Raw genomic sequence first — 6,694 nt, 5'->3', positions numbered from 1 at the left:
GCAGGCCAATGCACTGATAACATTTGGGAAACCTAGGAAAATTATTTGTTTGTTTTAAATATGTCCCATGTAAAATCAACAGTCAAAAAATATTTCCTTGTTTTATAGTTATTTGAACTTACCAGCTATTCCATAAAAGGCATGTTTAATGGTACGAATAGCTTTGTGGCCAGGGAATGTGATGAACACATTGAGTAGTCTTCTTAAAGAAAGGTACACAGTTCGTACAGAGTGGCAAACTGATGCTTTGCTGATATTCTCTGCATCTCCAACTGTGTACAAAAATGTTCCACTGGCAAAAAAGTGCAGTGCAATGCACACCATCTGTGGGACTGTGAGCGCTCTTGTGGCGTGTATTATTTGCAATGTATGGGCTTCGTAATCTACAAATATATGCAATCCCATCTCTTGAGAACCTATATCGCTCATACAGGTAGCTGTCATTAGAAGCCAATGGGTCTGACATGTCTCTGAAATAGCTCCCTCATCCACCACCTCATCTATGAAAGGACACGCCATGGTTAAGTTTGTAGAGGAGTTCAGCTCCCTATTTATATACTTTTAATTAATTCATTACCAAACTCATTAACCAAACTCACCAATTAAACACACAAATTCTGAACATTTCTTAGTGTATTTATACCTTATAATTTCTTACATTTATTAGTAAAGTACATTTCTTTCTTTCTTTATTTATTATTATTTTATTTTTTTTATTAATAGTGGTTAAGTAAAATAAAATGACATCAAAATACCAGCAGGTGACTATAAATGGTATGCTCGTTAAGCCTGAACTCAGACTTAGCCTGACAGTTAGCCTGCCCCGGACCAGGTGAATTTGCCAGCATAAGTTGCCGGGGTAACTGAGTTTGAACTTTTTTAAGTTTGATTTATGAAACCGAATCTACCAAAAATAAGCCTGACTAACCGAAATAAGCCTGCCTTGTACTCTAATTTTGGTTTATGGAACAGCCCCCTGATACTTATCTAACCAAAAATATCTAAACCTTGACAAAAAGTAATCTTTTAGAATGTCTAGAATGGGAAGTCATGGCCTAATGGTTAGAGAGTCGGACTCCCAATCGAAAGGTTGTGAGTTTGAGTCTCGGGCCGGCAGGAATTGTGGGTGGGGGGAGTGCATGTACAGTTCTCTCTCCACCTTCAATACCACGACTTAGATGCCCTTGAGCAAGGCACTGAACCCCCAACTGCTCCCCGGGTGCCGCAGCGTAAATGATGACCACTGCTGATCACAGTGTGTGTTCACTGCTCTGTGTGTGTGCACTTCGGATGGGTTAAATCAGTGGTTCTCAATTCCAGTCCTCGCGCCCCACTGCTCTGCATATTTTGCAAGTTTCTCTTTGTTAACGCACCTGATTCAGATAATCAGCTCGTTAGAAATGAACTCCGTGCATGAACTGTGTTCCAACTGTTCATTGCTCCCTACTCCCTGAGCAGGGGAAATCTGTTGACGTTTACCTCACATCGAAACATTGCAAAATGCAATGAAATAAATACAAAACCTTAAAAAATGAAGAGATGAGGTCTAAAAAACTATGGAAATCCAAAAACCTCTTTATATATCTATATACACTCTTAAAAATTGTCAAGTTAAAAAACAGTAAGTAACTGGCAGCACAGTTGCCAGCAAGTTACTGTTAAATTAACAGTGTCTTGCTGTTGTTGAAATTTACAGTTTGTTACTGTTTTTGGAAATACAGCATAAAGCTGTTATTTTATAAATTAACAATAAATTACTGTCAAAAGCATTAACAGTTAGTTGATGTTTTTTTTTTTTTTTTTAACTGTAAACTACAAACTACACACTGCTAAGAAAAAAAGGTGGAATTATTTTTCTAGATATTTCTTTAATTTTATGAATTAACCCTTTGAAGTCTTGCTATAAAACCATGTTTTAATACAACATACAGATATAGCCTTTGAAACATTAAAAATTCAACACAAAGTGTAACTTCAAATTTGTTTTATTAAGACTTGAAAAAAAAAAGCCACTTTAAATCACAAAATATTCTCAAAATTAGTGGCTGATGCAAGTGGAATGACTAAAACTTAAGCCTCAGAGTAAACTTTCGTTTAACTGAATAAACAAATAATTTACATAACATTAGAAAAAACTAAATGAGTGACTTAAGCGAACTGCTGAGAGAATAAGAATTACTAAATTATTAGTGAATAAGAGTTACTGAATGAAGAAATAATTCAATGATGAATGAAGTCAAAATGTAGGTATTCAAGAATGAACACCTGAAAAAATTGTGCGACTAAACACACTAAAAACATGTTTTTATCATGTGTGAAGAGTATGTGTACGGTGTGTGTGTGTGTGGTATGTCAGTGGATGAGTGAGTTCACTTATATGAAGTCCCACTCAAAGTCCATTAGCTTCTTAAGTAGACTGGCAACCCGAGTGTTGACTGATTTCTTTTTGTGGCCGACCTTCCCTGTCCGCTTTGATAGGACTTGTCCACCCTTGGTGCCTTTTTCAGGATTTATTCCAATGAAGCACCTGAAAAACAAATGCATACATTCAGAATTAGTGTGGGTAAAATTTTACATAACGAGAATGTGAATAGAAATAATCATATGATTCTAAGCATCTAACCTCTGAATAAATTCCAACGTGGATGCAGCCTCAGCTTGGTACTCCACATTGAAATTGTAGAAAGTTGAAAACACAGCAGCAAGTCCAGACAGAAAACTTGGCTGGATGCCCTCACAGATTATTTGCCCCTCAAAACTAATCATCCATTTATGAATGCAGCTTCCTGGTTTTTCACCTAAAACATTTCAAAGAAAAAACAATGTCAGACAGTCATATAACACTAATTTTCTACTGCCAGATTGCAAACAAATGCAAGGGAAACTGAAATGATTTTACCTAGTCACAAAGCCCTGTTCTTTTAACATAACATATGCATTTCAAAATGCTGATTGTTGACTGGTCTGGATAGACACTGAAGTCAACATGTGCATTATACTGTGTATTGTGAAATAGTTGCTGCAATTTTTATGATTTATTTAACTCAATATTTTTGCTCAGTACAGTTGAAGGGTTAAAAAAAAGTAATTAATTAGTCCCCCTCACTTTCAAAGAGTTTTCATTTTCAAAACACAAATGAAACTATTTTTAATATTCTTTCATCATTTCTGTTCATTAAAAGTCCAGTCAAATCCAGGTTAAATGGAAACTCAAACGCGCTAGCCTGACAGACCAGAACAAACTTCACGTCAAGCAAGCATGTTTGAGCTTATTTGCTGTATGCTCAATGATGAATGTTTATACACGAATAAACAAATAAAATTCATACATTTACAAAAATGTATGAAACATTTTGAAGCATCAAAGTTTTTTTTTTTCAATTGATTAACAAAAATGCTGAAAGAATTGTATTAATATATTCATTTGTTTTCCAAAGATGAATAAAAGTCTTAAGGGCTTGGAATGACATGAGTTTGGGTAAAAGATAGCAGAATATTTATTTTGTGTGACCTGTCCCTTTCAGTGTTGTACAGAAGCATTTACCATGTTTTTTGAAATACAGAAAAAACATTCTTAATGGCTTATGTAATAAAATAGACTATACATTCATATAGTTCTATACATACCAAAGAGTATCAGTCGAGGAGTTGAAGGTAGTTCAAGTGTCCTTTCTACATCAGCTGCAGTGGAAGATGCCTAAGAAATAGTAACAATGATGAGGACACAGAGACAAAATACACTAACAATATTTTTGATGAAAAATATTGAAGGAATTATCTGCATATAGTGGACTTCAATGGTGCAATGATGTGGACTTTAAGATGGGAATAAAACTGAGTTAGTGTATCACATTTGTCATTGTGTTGTCTGTAAAGATGTGATTTTAAAGCTGCTAATTTAGCAAATTTTCCTGTTAAAGTCCTGGATGCAACAATGAAGAAACAAGTTAGGGGTATTGCTGTGAATCCTCATGTACTTCACATAGACCACTGGAGTACTGCATTGTTGCCGCATAACTGACACCCAAACATGCTGACAAGTCAAAATGGACAGTCTTTAGGCACGAAAAAACGTAACTCAAACAATCTCAACAATAACAAAAGAAAATCTCCACAAAAATAAAACTGCCATTGGCCTACTGTACTGGGTAAAGTAACATTGCAATACAAACCAACAACGCAAAATAAATCAACATGAATTATTCTTACTGATTATTATATCGCGTAACTTATTCTATCAAGCCAACTTGGATCGAAGCAATCCAAAATACAGCCAACAATAAAGTAACAAAACGACAACACTATTAAGAAAAACTTCCCTCGGAATACAGTTATGTACAAATTAGAAGAACAAGCTTACCCAAATTCGCAAGCACAACGTTATTGAAATCAACGTTTTGTCTAATATACACTATTAGGCATTAAATGAAAAGATAGCAAGCTAAAATTAGCAAACGAGAAGACGATAATTTCAGCGTGTTACAGATACATCAATATTACTTCGTTGCTATTGTGTTAAAGGCTTACTTTGCAGAATTTATATCATGTTTGATTAAACTCACCTTGTAATCGGGGGATATCTGAATCTATCCAGCTCCAATCTATGATGCCGTTGGAACGTTGACGATTTTAGCACTGAAATGGACATATTAAACAGTTACAGCCTCAGCATCCACTTATCAAAGTTATTTGCACAGTTATTTGCAATTGCAGACGTGTATTTTGTGTGAAAGGAGCAAGGCAAAGGTGCACTCACCAGTTAAATCACAATATAAAGACGGATGAAAATCCACATGTGCTCGCTGCAGCTTTCCCAGACAGCAAGCCAACATTGAATAAACATGGTTTTTCCATCTGAATCATCATTATGGTTGATATTGAAATTTCAATGCAAAATAAATGTTGAATCACCATTATCATATCGATGAAAACCTGATGTTATTAATGTTGATGGCAACAATATTGGAACAACATTGATCCATAGTTATCTTTATGATTGATTAAGCATTGATATTTGGTTACCGGGTGATCCCTGAATGTGTTGAAAAGTAATTGATTTATAGTGGACAGAGAAACGATGCGGTTGTTGAAAAGTCATCAAAATATAGTTGACCGGGAAATATGATAGAAAATGCATCGAAATATAGTTGACCGGGAAATATGATAGAAAATGCATCGAAATATAGTTGACCGGGAAATATGATTGAAAATCCATCGATTTTTGGTTGACCGGGAGATCAACGGGTGGTATACCCAACGTACTGCACCGGACACAGCTCATTTCTGGACCCTTGGCACAAGTACAGGTAAGCTTGCTTAATGTTCGATATGAATCCAGACAGCACAGGCACGCGGTGTGTTTTTATACAGTCTGTGGGCAGCTGAAGAGACTGGCTCATTTTCAAATAATGTTACCGTTAACTTGTTTAGACAACGGTCACGGTAAATTAATATTAAAGCCTTTCGTGTCCAGCAGTTTCTCGGAGGGAAAATGTAAAAGCAGTTTATTAAAGAGAAGTCCTGACTGCTTTATCGTCGTGTTTTTCACTCTTTTACAGGCTGCCAGAAAGAATCTACTATATTCTACTATATTAATCTTACTATAGTGAGTGATTATTGAATGAGGCTGTACATTATAAATGTAATGTTTTAACTCTAGATGTTTGTTTGTGTGAATGCTGTGTGTGCGGTGAGTTCTGCGCGTGCGGGGAGCAGAGTTGCCATGGAAACGGGGCGTCAACACAAAAAACGTTACTGGCAAGCAGTAATCTCCGTCTCTCGCTGCGGTTTACGCTGTTTTAGGTAAGTTTAGTCGCTAAAATCACACAAATATGATATACAAATGTTTCTGACACGTTTCTTACTTGTTATTGACATTTCAATTAAATTTATTTTATAGAAATGGTTTAGTGTCTTCGAAAAAGTCCGTTAGCATCTATCTTAGCAGTTTTCAGGTAATGTTAGGCTAATTTTGAGCTCTTTTTGATGAAACTCTGGGCTTTTCATCAAATCGTCGTGTGTGTATGAGATATTTTGATGGCTCTGAATGTTTTGCTGGTGATTTGTCAGTGTTTTTTTTTTTTTTAGAAAAGGCTGATTTACTGAATCGATGACGTCACTTACACTGAGAGTGTAACGTTAATCGGCTGAAAACAAGTTCACATGAGTTTTGATATTTCATGATAAACAGATATTAATACAAATTGTTCTGTGATTTCAGGTGGACAGAAAGAAACTATACAGAACAAAGTGAAACTCCAAGATTTTTGAAAAGAAAATTGGTGAAATATATTCTGAAAAAGGCATATTAATGTATTTCATGAGCTTCTTCAGTAAATCTGTATTTCTAAGTCAGTATCTCCCTTCAGAAATGTGGCTGAAGGGAGATACTGACTTAGAAATACAGGTGAACTCATGAAAAGAAGCTCATGAAAGAAGCTCATGAAATACATTAATATGCCTTTTTCAGAATATATTTCGCCAAATTTAAGAAGTCCCTGACATCAAAACATAAGTCACACTCATCCTAAAATTAAAAATATAGATTCTGTTATTTTAAGATTATATTATTAGTAGTAGAATTTGTATATTACATATGTTATTATTGTTGTTATATATATTATTCTGTCTTTTATCTGCATTTTACCTCTGCTCTATCTTGTTTCCTTCTAATGAACCTGGAACTGCAGAGTAA

The 6,694-nt window shown here is 35.1% G+C and overlaps 1 long non-coding RNA gene across 2 annotated transcripts; it reads right to left on the bottom strand.

The window, feature by feature from the left end:
• Positions 1-1,993: 1,993 nt before the first annotated feature.
• On the bottom strand, positions 1,994-4,705 carry LOC113109396 (uncharacterized). Of its 2 annotated transcripts, none has more exons than XR_003292964.1 (4): positions 4,361-4,695; positions 3,628-3,697; positions 2,624-2,798; positions 1,994-2,527 (listed from the first exon to the last, which is right to left on the bottom strand). It is a non-coding gene; the product is annotated as an uncharacterized LOC113109396 (long non-coding RNA). The 2 variants fall into 2 exon arrangements; XR_003292963.1 differs by having other exon boundaries at positions 1,996-2,527; positions 4,563-4,705.
• Between the last annotated feature and the right edge of the window lie 1,989 nt (positions 4,706-6,694).

The sequence above is a fragment of the Carassius auratus genome, chromosome 9 (genome assembly GCF_003368295.1).
Source record: "Carassius auratus strain Wakin chromosome 9, ASM336829v1, whole genome shotgun sequence".
Lineage (NCBI taxonomy): Eukaryota > Metazoa > Chordata > Actinopteri > Cypriniformes > Cyprinidae > Carassius > Carassius auratus.
Note: the sequence above shows the minus strand (reverse complement) of the source record. Positions and strands in the feature narration are given on the sequence as shown.